Source organism: Meles meles, chromosome 9 (genome assembly GCF_922984935.1).
Source record: "Meles meles chromosome 9, mMelMel3.1 paternal haplotype, whole genome shotgun sequence".
Classification (NCBI taxonomy): Eukaryota; Metazoa; Chordata; class Mammalia; order Carnivora; family Mustelidae; genus Meles; species Meles meles.
The window spans coordinates 18995899-19010926 of record NC_060074.1 but is presented as its reverse complement, the minus strand read 5'-3'; positions in this window follow the sequence as shown (position 1 = coordinate 19010926).

Genomic DNA, 15028 nt, shown 5'->3' with positions numbered 1-15028 from the left:
GGCTGGAGAGGATCCCTCCTTCCGCCTGTTACAATCAACCCTTCCTTCACTCCTGGCTTTTCTATTACTTGAACACGCTTAAGTCTCTCCTTTGTGTAAAAATATTTCTCTCCCTAAATCTTTCTCCAGCTGGGACCGAAGTTGTGTCTTACCCACTGGACAGTCTCACATGTCCCATTCCTCAGCCCTCCCCAGTCTGGCTTCTGCTCCTTCGACTCACCTGAAGCAGTTCTGAAGATTCAGTCCTCCTCTTCCAAGACCTCGTTCTAGCGTTTGAAACTATTGACCACACCCTCATTTAAGCATTCTCTTCCCTCTGCTCTTATTTCAAAGTTTTCCTCTCATTTCTCTGATTGTTCTTTAACAAGCAGCTTCTCTGTTAGCCAAATATCGGATAACGCAATATTTATCCAAATATTTGGATAACCCAGCCCTCATGTGCACTTTTCTCTGTGGTCTCACCCTCCTCCAGCAGCTTCAGGTACCCTCTGCCAAAGACTGTCCAACTCATACCTCAAGCCTGGATCTTGCTCTTGAACTCTGCATTCATATTTCCAACTGGCTTCGTGACACTTTCATTTGGATGACTGGGCCATGTCGAACTCAACCTACATCATACTCCCTCCAAAATCCTCTTCTCACAGCCCTTGGATCAGTAAGGGGCATCCTACCCATCTACTCAGTTCGAGCCAGAAACTTAAGATACTTCTGACACACATCCAAATCACCTACACTTGTCTGCCCTAAAATATTGGATTCGTGGGTTGCCTGTGTGGCTCAGTCGATTAAGCATCCGACTCTTGATTTTGGCTCAGGTCATGGTCTCAGTCAGTGGGGATCAAATCTCCTATTGGGCTCTGTGCTCAGTGCTGAGTCTACTTGATGTTTTTTCTCCCTCTGCCCCACCCTCCCCAGCCCCTACACCCTCTCTCACTCTAAAATAAATAAATAAAATCTTTTAAAAATTTAAAAAATTTGATTTGCGACCTCTCCTTTCCTGTGGCTACTTTTCATACTCTAGTATAATCAACCTTCATTGTTTGAAGTCCTGCAATGATTACCATCTAGGTCCAACAGAACTGCTTTTGGCTTATTCCAATCCATTTGCCATGCTGTAGCCAGAGTCAATTTTTTTTCTTTTAAATATAAATCTGACCAAGTCACTACTCTACTTGAATTCTTAATGACTTCCCTTTGCTTACTGAAAACAGTCTAAGGTCCTTATCATGGACACCAGACCCTCTGCCATAGGGGCTTCTCATTCTCTCCAGATTTCCCAACTGTCCTAGCTCTCAGCACTCCAGCTGTATTAGTCTTTTTATTTTTTCTAGGCGCTCTCTCTCTCTCTTTTCCCTACTGCAGGCTCTCATCTAAAGGTACTTAAAGATGTTGTTCCCTTCCTCTGGAATTCTTTTTTTGCTACCCATTCCCCATACCAAACTGTAACTTCTCACTTTCTTTTCTAACTCAACATACATACTTATTTAAGGTCTGTGCAGGTAGGGATTATGTCTGTCTTGTTCACCACCAGCTCTTCCCCCTCCATTCCCATTCCTAGCACTAGCAACAATTTCTAGAATGTAGCAGTACTTGTTATTTATTGAACAAATAATGAATATGTCTGGTCCTGGGCAAAGTTCCTTAATATCTTGGTGTTCAAGTCCTGGTTCAGCCACTTACTAACTACGCGACACTGGGCAAATTGTACATTCTTGTCTTTCAGTTTTTCCATCTTCAAAATAAAGATGATAATAGCACCTACATCCTTGTGTTATTATGATAATTAAATGAGACCGTTGATGGAATGTGTTCTTGGAACAATGTTTGGAATGTAAAATAAGTTGATTAAAATGTTACATATTACTAGCTTTTACTTGCACGTCTTATCCTTGTGTTAAATACTTTTTCAAAATTGAACTTATCATCTTCCTCTTCTTACCCTATAGATGATACCAAATTCTTGGAATTATTTACTCATAGCCTATTTTTTATCACCAATCAAACTGGTAATTTTTTATTTCAAAATTTCCTCACATTCTTCCCATCTGTTCACGATGATCTTCAGTTAGGCCCTATCTCTTCATATCTGACTTTGCCAACTTCCTGGGTGCGATCTGACTGCAGGCCCACTTCCCTTGTTTCCTTGTGCCCTGTGGTCAGACCTATGGGCCACCAACAGTTATAAACCCTGTATTCTCCTTGAGTTCTGCTCTTTTGGCCTCTGTTCTCACCTAAGTTTGTTCATTCACTCATTCATTCAATCATCCATTCATCCAAGTGCAAGTTATTTTACTAAACATTTGGACATACTCCCGACTTGAAATTGAGTCTCTTAATTTCATCTAATCTTCTCTAGCATCTCTATGAACCACGAAAATGAAGGAGAAATGTCAAACTTTCAGCATCCATTTTTTGTCTCTGTGACTTCGAAGCTGACTTTATTTTTGACTCAGTCATACCCCTGGAAAATATGATCAATATTGGGAAAAGAGGAGAAGTTTTGTGCCCTGAGACAGATCCAGAAAAGGGGAAAGGTCTTATAAGTTGATTATAAAAAGGTTCAAGGAGAAAGTGATATCTAAGAGCTTCTCTCTAACCACGGCTTCCTTTTCCTGTTATTTTTCTCTCTTGCCTTTGCTGTTGAACCCAATTATCACTCTCACTACAAAGTCGTTTCATGAACCCTGCCTATTCTAGTTCATCACCTCTCATGACTTAATTTGCTTTCCTACCTAACCCTAAGGCCGTGGTGAACTATTTCATTTATTCTTAAAGTATCGGTTAAACAACTACTTTGTGCCATGCACTCTTAGAAACTGAAGGCAGAGTAGTGAATAAAACATTGCTCCTGTCTAAAGGATACGAAAATCCTCAACCTCTCCTTTTCTGACATTTCTTTTTGTCCACTCCATTGTGCTCTCATCCAGTCTCAGGGCTGTAAACACTAGGTATATGCTGACAACTTTCACAATCATACCTTCCCCACAAGACAGTAGGAACCCCAGGCTCATTTAAACAAGTACCTATGCACAACTTGACTTGGTTATTATCTTTTTTTTTTAAGATTTTTATTTATTTATTTGACAGACAGAGCTCACAAGTAGGCAGAGAGGCAGGCAGAGAGAGAGAGGAGGAAAGGAAGCAGGCTCCCCACTTGAGCGGAGAGCCCGACGCAGGGCTCGATCCCAGGACCCTGAGACCATGACCTGAGCCGAAGGCAGAGGCTTTAACCCACTGAGCCACCCAGGCGCCCCGACTTGGTTATTATCTTAAACTGGGTTGATAGACACCTCAAACTCAAAATATCCAAATCTAAATTGAATTTCCCCCTCACATTTTTACTCCCTGATTTTCCCACCCTAATAGCTGAAGTTAAAAATCTTGGATGATTCTTAGTGCTTTCCTTTCTCTCACACCTCACATCTATTCCTTTAGGAAAATGTATTGGCTATACCTGCAAAATGTATCCAAATCTGACTGCTCACCACCTTCAACTGTGAGTGAGCCAAGTCTATAATACCTTCATTTCTTGCCTGGATTACTGCAATTTCTTCTGAAGAAGTTTCCTTACTTCTTGCCTGGCCATACACCAGCCATACTTCTGCCTTAACACCTTGGGGCTGTTTCAGTGCCTAAAATGTTCTTTTTCCAAATATGGAGAGAGTTAACTCCCTCACTTCAAATCTGCTGAGGGAGAAAGCAGTTTCTTACTGACTTTTCTCCCTTCATTCCTCCCTCCCTCCCTTTCTTTCTTTCTTTCTTTCTTAACTTATCTATTTTTTGCTTTATTCATGAAGTTTTATTTAGAGATACTTCCTCAGAGTGGAAGTAAAATTACTGGGGCAAAGATCATGAAGCATTTTAAGTCCTTGATTATCAAATTGCTAATCAAAAAGTTTATAGCAATTTACATTCCTTTAAGCAATGTATCAAAGTACCCACCTCAGTCCATCTTTATTTACTCTGATTGCTCATTTATAGATGAAAAAGGGCATCTCCTTGTGGGTTGTTTGTTTTTTTTTTTTTTTGACCATACTATTTAAAATTGCGACTTTTCACCTACCTCAAACACACCCCCGTACCCAGCCCGTTTTTCTGGAATCTCCATATCCTGTTAGTATTTTTTTCTGTGGCACTTATTACCTTCAAACATACTATTTTACTACTTTTTATGTTTATTGTTGACTGGCTTCTCTGCTAAAAAACAAGTTTTTTTTAAAACAAGTTTTAAAATAAATTTTAAGTTTTAAAATAAAACTTCATTTTGTTCACTGATGTATGTGAAGTATTAGAGTCATGCCCTAACATATACCCTGTGCTCAATACATATTTGTTGAATGAATTTCCAACTTGCCTGTCTTTGATCTTAGATGGTTTATACTGTTCAGATTTATTTTCTTGGTTGCTTTTTCAGTTAAAATGAAGAGGTGTATAAAAGGCTTTCTTCTTATTTCATAATTACCTTATAATCTTAAACTTAATGTAATAGGTACCAGTAAATATTTCTGGGTCAGGAAATAATTGAAATCATTAACATCTCTCTATTTATAACACCAAAAAGAAAAAAAAAACATGAATGACCCCAATATCCCCACTACTAAATAGTTAACTATTGAGTTAATTTTTCGACCCTTATAGGTTCATGTAACTCTTTTAATACTGATTATATTGTAACTATTCATTTGCTTGTCTTCATCCTTCATTGAACCATGAGCTCCCTAATGGCAAAGTTTTGTTTTGTTGAACTTGCATCCCTAGTAACTGGCATATAATAGATGCTTAGTAATGTTTCAAAATAATGAAAGCATGGTTAGAGTTTCTCCAGCACTGGTCAAGGGAGAGGTCCCTTCCCAGTGGATGCTAGCGTATGATCTACTGAGTTCCTCTCCTGCAAAGTGTGGAGGGATACTTGAGGCTCTTTGTAGTTGGAATCAGTAAAATTTATCAATGCTCAGGAAGTCATTTTGTGCTTCTCATTGTACTTTCCAGATACTTTTCCAACAGAGAAGAGAAAGCACTGAACTGTTACAATGATTCCTGGTCTGTTTATAAGTAATAGCTCTCCATGTAAATTAATACCTTGCTTCTTAAAATTAATCTTAACAACAACAAAAAACAACTCTTGATTTCCACTTCCTTCTGCAACTACAGTCTCATTTTTCTTTTTCTTTCTTTCTTTCTTCTTTCTTTTTGCTCTCTCTACAGCAAATACCTTTGAAAGAGTTCTATATTCACTGTCCCAATTCCTTTTCTCTTACTTTCTGTTAAATCTTCTGCAACTAGCTCTTACCCCCAGCATTCCATCTGACTGCTCTCCATGTTACTTAATCCAATGACCTGTTTTTAGTCTTCATCCCACTTGACCAGTCAGCAGCATCTGACACAGTTGATGCCTCCCTCCTCCCTGTAACACTTTCTTCACTTGGCTTCCGGGACGCTGTGTTCTCCTGGTTTTTGTCCTACACTTCTGGTCACTGTTCTCAGTTTCCTTTGCTCACTGACCTCTTAATATTGGAATGTCTCAGGACATTGTCCTTGGACTTCTTTTGTTCTTTTTAAAAAAAGATTTTATTTATTTGAGATATAAAGCAAGAGAGTGAGAGCATAAGCAGCAGGAAGGAGCAGAGGGAGAAGCAGGCTCCCCCCTGAGCAGGGAGCCCGACTTAGAACTCGATGGCAGGACCCCGAGATCATGACCAGAGGTGAAGGCAGACACCACCAACTGAGCCATCCAGGGTCCTGGGAACTCTGTTTTTGTACTCTCTCCCTTACTGATCTTTTTCGGTCTTATGACGGTAGATATAAGTAAGCTCACAACTCCCTAGTTTCAGACCCTCGTTCAACTAAGTATCTCAGCATTCCTACTTGGATGTTTAATGGATGTTTAATCCATTTCCATTCTAACAAAACTTAACCCTGGATCTCCTCTCCCCTCAAAAACCTTCTCTCCTTACAACCTTCTCTATCTCAGTTAACAGCAGCTCCGTCGTACTCACGGCAGAAGTTGACTCAGCACGTTTTATACCCCCATGTCCAGCCTGTCATCAAATGTGTTGCTCTCCCTTCAAAATATATGACCACGCTCCCCATCTCCTCTGACACCGCCACCGTCACCTTTGACTAGGATTTGTATCAGCTACCCTTAACCTTCATTCTGTACTCAACACAGCAGCCAGAGCGATCCTTTCAAAACACGAAGTAACCATGCTATCACCATCCGGAACTAGCCAGCAGGTCCTCATCTCACTCAGAGCGAAAGCCATGATTCTTGCAATTAGCCTACAATTCCCATTACCTCTCTGCTCTCACTTCCTGTTATTCTCCCCCTTAATTTTCTTTGTTTGGTCATGTTGGCCACCTTGCTGTTCCTCAAATATCTTGGCCCTGCTTTCTCCTTGGGGATTGTGCACTTGCTGTTTCTTGTGCTTGAAATGCTCCTTCCAGGCGTTTTCATGTCTTCCTAATCTCCCCAGGTTTTTGCTCAGATGTCTCCATTTCTGTGGGGTCTTCTCCTACTACCCTGATGAAAATCATTCACCTTCCACTCCACTTTCCTTTGCTCTTTTGCTCCCCCTCTCTCCCTTTGCCACTTTATTTTTCTCCGTGGCACCTATCATTCTGTGGCGTGCTATGTACTTAACTCACTTATTGTGTTTATTGCCCATCTGATCCCTCCAGGGCAGGGACTTTTGTCTCTTTTTTCCATTGCTGTGTCCTTAACCTCTAGAACAGTGTCTTGTACATAGCTGGCATTCAAATATTTGTTGACCAAATGTAGTTGAAATTCTGGATTCAGTATTAATCTCCTGGTATTTGGTTAGCAGAACAGGTCTCCTTCAGTCTGATCACCTCTGGAAGCATCCAAAGATACTGAGTTTCTATACTGCAGTCTGGATCATGAGGGTTCCACCCAGGTACTGCCTTCTCACGGGGCTTGACTTCAGCATTGGCCGTGCTCTCTGCCATCTCTGTCTTGGTTCTATATAACCCGAAGGAGGTGAGGACCTCTGAAGCTTTCTGATTTTCCCATGTCCTAGAGTCAGAACTGAAGAACTGACCAGCAAGATTCTGGTGACTTTTAATTTCTATTTTGAGGACTAAATGGTAAGCTACCAGTGCCGTGACATTCTCAACTTCCTGTGACTGAGTGCAGTGCTACATAAACAATCAGATGGCCTCTTATCCTCCTCGAAATTACAAAAGGGCCAGTGGTTGGTGATTGAAATCAGTAGTGGTAACAGGTGATTTATTGAGTGCTTACTTTTTGCCAAGCACTGTTCTAAACACTTTTGCTGTATTAATTAATTTAATCCTCACAATAAACCAATGAGGGTAAGTATTAACACTAAAAACATTTTATAGGGGCGTGTGGGTGGCTCAGTAGGTTAAAGCCTCTGCCTTCGGCTTGGGTCATGATCCCAGGGTCTCGGGATCGAGCCCCACATTGGGTTCTCTGCTCAGCAGGGAGCCTGCTTCCTCCTCTCTCTCTGCCTGCCTCTCCACCTACTCGTGATCTCTGTCTGTCAAATAAATAAATAAAATCTTATTAAAAAAACCATTTTATAGATGAGTAAGCTGAAGCACAGAAAGGCAAAGAAATGTCTCTGAGGTCCTAGAGCTAGGAAATGTCAAGGTCAGAAGGGGAGCCCAGGAAGTTGGGTTCCAGAGCTTTACTCTCAACCACAGTGCTCCCCTGCCTGGTTGTAGAGGGGACAGTGAGGAGGAGCTTTGCACTGAAAGGAAAACAGAGTAATTATGATTTCATCAGCATAAGTCTACCATTCTGAAAGCCCCGTAGGAATACAAACTCTTTTTTTTTTCTGTCATCTGCCTATTGACATTTTCCTATATAAGACAAAAATCAGGGCAACTAGCGGCGCCTGGTTGGCCCAGTTGATTAAGAGTCTGCCTTCGGCTCAGGTTATGATCCCAGGGTCCTGGGGTTGAGCCCCACATCAGGCTCCCTTGCTTCTCCCTCTCCCTCCGCCTGCAGCTCCCCCTGTTTGTGCTCTCTGTCTCTATCGAGTAAATAAAATCTTTGTGTGTGTGTGTGTGTGTGTGTGTGTGTAATCAGGCCAACTATCTTCCAAGATACCATCCTTCCTCAGCAAGGAGTAGGCTCCTTGAGACACGGCCAAATCATTCCCTTCCCTCCCTACTTCACTAGCTCCTACTCTTTAGCTGAGCTTTGAAGGGTATATCATTAGCTCTGAGCCCTACCTAACTGTTCTACCCCCAACCCCAACACCCAGGTCCAGTTTAGGGGCCTGTTTTTGTTTCCATCAAGGTGCCTATCACACTTACTGGTCATGATTTAATTGTCTAGTTTCCTGCTAGACTGTAATCTCTATGAGGGGAGAGATTACATCCACCTTATTCACGGAGAAATGCCTAGCATGATGTTTTTCACATTGGAGAAGTTCAGTAAAATTGTTTTGAGTGAATGAATAAAAGTGTTTTTTTTCCATAGACTATTATATCCACGCATTAAGGTGTATTTTCTTCTGGCCAAATTTGTCTGTCTAGCCTGAAATGGAAAAGATCATTTTCTTTTAGCCTGCACTTCAGCTATTGGGTTTCCATGTTATCATTGCCCTTGCCATAATGTTAGCTTCATTTGGCTCTTCTTTCTGACTCAGATTCAACTATCATTCAACTGCTATGTGATGTCTCCCCTAGGGTCTTTGATATCTATGTGCTAATTTAAAACTGAGATAACTTTTCTGGGTTTCAGTTTCCTTGGCCATGTATTCAAGATACCTAATTGACTTGCACAAGATAAAACTGTAAATTTGAAGATGGATTTGAATTTAGAGCTTCCAATTCTAAATTTATCTTCCTTTTTTTTTTTTCATATATAACATTATCTTCCTATTCCCATTGCAAATCTGTATCTACTAGGCCATGGGTAACACCTATATTACTGACAGCCATATTTCATAATCTTAACATACGTACCTCCTCTGCAAGGCTTTTCCCCCCCTCCCCTTTGTTCTGGTTATCACTTTTTACTTGTTTTCTTCTCATTTCCACTCTGCTGGCTCCTCTCCCAACCAGTGGCACTCAGTGTTTATGAAAACATTCTCAGGCAGGTCCTAATCTTGTATATAGATTGAGGGCTTTAGTGATAATTGGTTATTTCTATTATATGCTCTCCTTACTTATATCTATTTCAGAAGTAGATAGGAAAAGAGTTTTAGAGATATGAACTGGGACACATACTAGTGGGCTCCTGATCAAACAAGATGATTAAATACACACTTTTTGATCTATTCTTTCCTGACTCTCCATAGTACAGGAGTAAGAAAACTATGAACCCTTATGGTATAGACAGAATAATGCCACCCTGCCCCCAGACACTCATGTCCTAATTCCCAAAACCTATGAATATGCTAGCTTACCTGGCAAAAAGAACTTTGCAGATGTAACAAAGTTAAGGATTTTGAGAGGGGGAGATTATTTTGAATTATTTGAGTAATCACAAAGATCCTTATAAAGGAAAAAAGAAGGCAAGAGAATTCAAGTCAGAGAGAAAGAAAAAAAGATATCGAAAGGTGCTCTGTTTTGAAGATAGATGATGAAGTCATTAGCCAAGGAATACAGAAGTCTCTAGGAACTAGAAAAGGCAAAGAAACAGATCCTCCCCTAGAGTGTCCAGAAGGAGTACAGCTCCGCCAACACCTTGACTCTAGCCTACCAAGACTGATTTTAGACTTCAGACCTTTGGAACTATAAGATAATAAATTTGTGTTTTAAGCCGCTAAGTTTGTGGTAATTTGTTACATTGACAATAAGAAATTAATTCAGTTCCCTAAGGACAAAAAGAACAGGAAAGGAAACCATAGCAGTTCAGAAAATTCAGCACATGCTATAGATGCAATCGATGGAAGAAAAGTAACAGATCGAAGACGGAAGAAGCGGATAGCTGAGTGCCTGCAGGAGGGAGAAGGGATAGCAACAAGAAGGAAGCAACTTGTCCTATAGAAACCCAGAAGGGTTCAGGAATTGGAGGTCATACCTGATGCATCCCATTTACAGAGCCCAGGAAAAGAGGAGGCTTTAAAATGTAAATTATAAAATGTAAGTTATAAGTCCAGTTAACAAACTGCTAACTAAAGTATATTCTGTCCTATCTTGAGAAGTGCAGAAAGGGACCTCCTTTTGGGGGTACTTGATCAGCATGAAAGAGAGAAACTAACAAAGTATTTAACCAACTAAAACCAACCAACCAGAAAGCCTGATAAGTCTGATGATATTGAGATGAGAGTTAAAGTGGTGGAGAGTTTTGAATTAGTGACATGTGCTTAGACAATCACGTAAGTGAAAAGAACAATACAATTATTAGCTCTAGAAAAACAAGGTTAGGCAGGAGGGGAAATTAATTATAGTTTATTATATGGCTCTAATAGAATAGAATACAAGGCTCTAAAAATGCAACTACCAATTATTTTTTTTTTTTTTTTTAAAGATTTTATTTTATTTATTTGACAGTGAGAGATCACAAGTAGGCAGAGAGGCAGGCAGAGAGAGAGGAGGAAGCAGGCTCCCTGCGGAGCAAAGAGCCCGATGCGGGGCTCGATCCCAGGACCCTGAGATCATGACCTGAGCCGAAGGCAGCGGCTTAATCCACTGAGCCACCCAGGCGCCCCGCAACTACCAATTATTAATCTAAGTGAAATTATGATAGTGGCGGCTGGGTGGCTCATATGGTTGCACAACTGACACTTTTTTAAAAAATATTTTATTTATTTGACAGAGAGAAATCACAACTAGGCAGAGAGGCAGGCAGAGAGAGAGGAGGAAGCAGGCTCCCTGCGGAGCAGAGAGCCCGATGCGGGGCTCTGGGACCATGACCTGAGCCGAAGGCAGAGGCTTTAACCCACTGAGCCACCCAGTCTCAGGGTTATGGGATCAAGCCCCCTGTTGGGCTCTGTGCTGGGCATGGGGTCTGCTTGTCCCTCTTCCTGCCCCTCCCCCTGCACATCTCTCTTTTTCAAATAAATAAATCTTAAAAAAAAAAATTATGATCTACAATGAAAGACTATGTATATGGTAGGCATGCAGAGAGGGAGGAAAATAAACCCTCATTTCCATAAACAAAGTCAATAAGTAATGCCTAAAGCAGAAGTACCAAGTGGCCACAATAAAACATGTGTAGAGGTAAGGAGGTCAATCTGAAGAACCAGCTATAAAAACTCACAGTGGCTATCTGTAGGGTAGGGTAAATATTCAGTGAGAAGGCTGTGGTATTCAAACTATGAACATGTATAACTTTGATAAAACTAGATTCTTCTTTTTAAAAAGTGGGGGGATAAACGGTGGTCTTAGGGGAAAAATTATCAAAGATACTTTCCTGGATTTGAAAAACATGAGCATTAAGATTGAAGGAGATATTCAAATCTCTTGAAAAGAGCCCCTGTCTAAGTGTATGACCATACAATTTTAGAATACCATGTATAAAAACAAAAAGAAAGTAAATGCCTCTGCGAGGGGCTGAAGGCATGTACAGAGGACATGGAATGAGAAGGGCCTGGAACTCTCAACAGCATCACTGGAAGCTTGAAGGCAATGTGTTAGTGTGTTCTGATCTTGAGGGAAAATTATTTCAAATGCCGTATGCAGTTTACTGTTATTTGTAGACATGCTAGATTTTTGCCCATCATGAACATTTCCTCAGGAAACTATAAGAAGATAAGCATTACCAAAATGAGGGAGTAAACTAAGAAAGAAGATCCAGGAAACAAGCATGTATCTGTCAGCTTAGGGTATGATGTAGTCACAACCAACGTGAAAATTTCCACGGTTTACAATAAAGGTCTAACGTTTACTCACCCAAGTGTTCACCATGTAGTTCTGTTGTCACTCTCTACCCGGGACATTATGGCTAGCCTTGTGGCAGAGACAAAGAGAGAGAGAGAGAGATAACAGATCTCATCTTTTTCTTATGCTTCTACCTTGGGGTGACACATGGATTGGCAAGTGACATGGTGACTTCTGAGTTTAACATGGCAGAAATGTAAACTCCTTCCACAGGGTGGAACATCGCAAGTCATGGCGTGGGCTGTCGGGAGGGTAAGGAAGTACAATCCACCCATTCATTGCAGGAGCAGCATATATTTTGAACAAGAATATGCTCTATCTAAAAGGGAACCCTTGCAGAGAAGAGAACCAAAAGGAATATCTACAGCAGCACCTGTGAGGAAGGAAAGAGAGAGTGTCAGGAGGAAGGTTAGTCTGGCAGAGGAGGAGGAACGGACAGTGATAGCTTTGTGACAGGTCTGACTGTCAAATGACCACCTGTCTGGGTAGACGCTAGAAGGTTTGGAGTGGTGGGGTAAGAGACTGCTGTTTCCTCATCAGCTTTTTTGGTACAAAGTGAGTTCTTTCAAACACTATGCAATGTAATAATTTAAGGCAAATTTATATTATTATTATTTTTTTAAAGATTTTATTTATTTATTTGATAGACAGAGATTGCAACTAGTCAGAGAGGCAGGCAGGGAGAGCAGAGAGCCCGATGCGGGGCTTGATTCCAGGACCCTGGGATCATGACCTGAGCTGAAGGCAGAGGCTTTAACCCACTGAGCCACCCAGGCGCCCCTATATTATTTTTTAAGTGGGTAGAAGCTTACCTACACGGTGTGCTGTGTGTTTGTGCCTCTGTGACATGTGTGTGTCTCATGTTTGCCTTATGTGTGTGGTTAGGCAGTTCTTCTGAAACTGTAATTGGGAATTTTGGGTACCTGTCTGCCACAAGCTGAGTACAGAAATTGAGAGCAAACATTTATAAGCTTTAATAAGTTAATTAATTAATCAATAACAATGAATTAATTATTCATTAATTAAAATTGATTAATTCAACAGAGTATTTTATGTCTGTTGAAACACCAATAGTACAAAATGTGAGGGTTCTATTTTTTATTCTTTGTTTTTAAATTTTTTTTCCTAGTAATTCGTTTTTTTTTTTTTAAAGATTTTTATTTATTTATTTATTTGACGGAGAGAGATCACAAGTAGATAGGCAGGCAGAGAGAGAGAGGGAAGCAGGCCCCTGCTGAGCAGAGAGCCCGATGCGGGACTCGATCCCAGGACCCTGAGATCATGACCTGAGCCGAAGGCAGCGGCTTAACCCACTGAGCCACCCAGGCGCCCCTAGTAATTCGTTTTTACTGTATTTTGCAAACATCTGCATTGGACTGGAAGTTTTAAAAAAATGTGGTCTTTTTTTTTTTTTAAAGATTTATTTATTTATTTGACAGATAGAGATCACGAGTAAGTAGAGAGGCAGACAGAGAGAGAGGAGGAAGCAGGCTCCCTGCTGAGCAGAGAGCCTGATGTGGGGCTCGATGCCAGGACCCTGAGATCATGACCTGAGCTGAAGGTAGAGGCTTAACCCACTGAGCCACCCAGGTGCCCCCCAAAAATGTGGTCCTTTGCCACAGTTTTAGAAGCACTGATTTAGGGTGTTAAAGTAAAGCTCTAGGATGAAAGCGTTTGAGAATTATTGTCGTAGGACAATCAGCAAATGACCCATGCTACCCCTCCAGTGGTGCTGCCTTCTGCTCAATTATACTTGGAGAATATTATGTAGAAAGAACAGAAGCATATTGAGGTCAGCGCTCCTTGTCCTTAGGTGGCAAAGTTATTTACGATATCCTCCTCTTCATCCAGCTTGCCCCTCAATAAAGCACCTGGAAAGAGTCCAAAGAAAACAGTTGTGTTTTCCAAGAAACCATGGGAAAGCAGCATTAGCAACCCTGAGGTGAAGACTTTTGACTTTCTAAGGCTAACAAGATTACTTTTTTTGCAGTCCTGTCCAAATGCTGCATTTTTGACTGCACGGCTCTCATGTTAATAGTCAAATACTTAAGGCATTAGTAATAGCAATATAAAAGCATAGGGATTCTCTTGCCTTTTTTAACTGGCTCGTTAGGTTCTTGCCTCTTTCCCTTCAGGCTTTATGCTCACGCTACCCAAAGCTTATTAAAAGGAGACAAAAACGTCCATACTAACTGTCGCTGAAGGCTTCACAAGTGGTGCTTTACAGCGATAAAGCAAAATACAGTTTATCATGGGATGCACTTCAGAAGTACCAGAGCACATTCCTTCCCTGGAATAGTGACATTTCTTTTCAGTATATGAGCAAAAATGATGAAGTCGTCAGTAACTCTGTCTGTTTTAGCGCTGAAGTTCATATGTGTCTTGAAAAAACCCTTCTGGTCTCTGCTAGTTGTGATTTTATCATAAACGTTGTCCTGGTGACACTGAAAAAGAACACAGCTGACTCCTGCCCTAACAGGAGTTGTGACTACCTAAACTCAGGAGCAGGATATAGAGGTTTAAACCACACACGGAGCAGCAGCCAATCTCTGCACAGTGAAGGGCTGTCAAAACCTGGTTAGCTCTGGAGACAGGAGTCACTGCGTCTCCTAAAACTCGCCATTATCAAGGTATTTGACTTGTGCAATTAGGGACTTGATGAGTGGTTTTCAAATTTTCTTTCTCTCACATAACACATTTCTACCAATAACATCCAAAGATGGAGTAGGGGGAGGAGGGCTGTGTAGTTTCAAAAGCTCCTCCCACCCATGCTCGTAACTCCTCTTCACTCTCTCCCCTTCTACAAGGAATTTAGCAAGAGTTTTCTTGTTTGGATGTGTAAGGATGATAGGGAAGGACAGAATAAATCTTTTTACCTGTGCATGTCACCAGGCTTAAATGAGCCTGAGAACACTTAAAAATGTCGATGTCATTATTCCCAGTGTCCTTCTCCGTGTAGAATTTTCTTAGCAAGGAACCTGGTCCTGTCAGCCAGATTGTTATATTTCAGTATTTGACATACTCTTTTTTTTTCTGTAAGGGACTTATCGATGACAATTTACTGTATGGTTCTGTATGCTGAATTAACTACAACGTTGCTTCTTCCGGGAAACAACTTTCTGCCAACAGAACTTTCAGGAAGACAAGCATGCTTCCTCAGCACAAGCAGATGTTATATCATTAGGGTTCTGCATTTGCAGATCAGAAA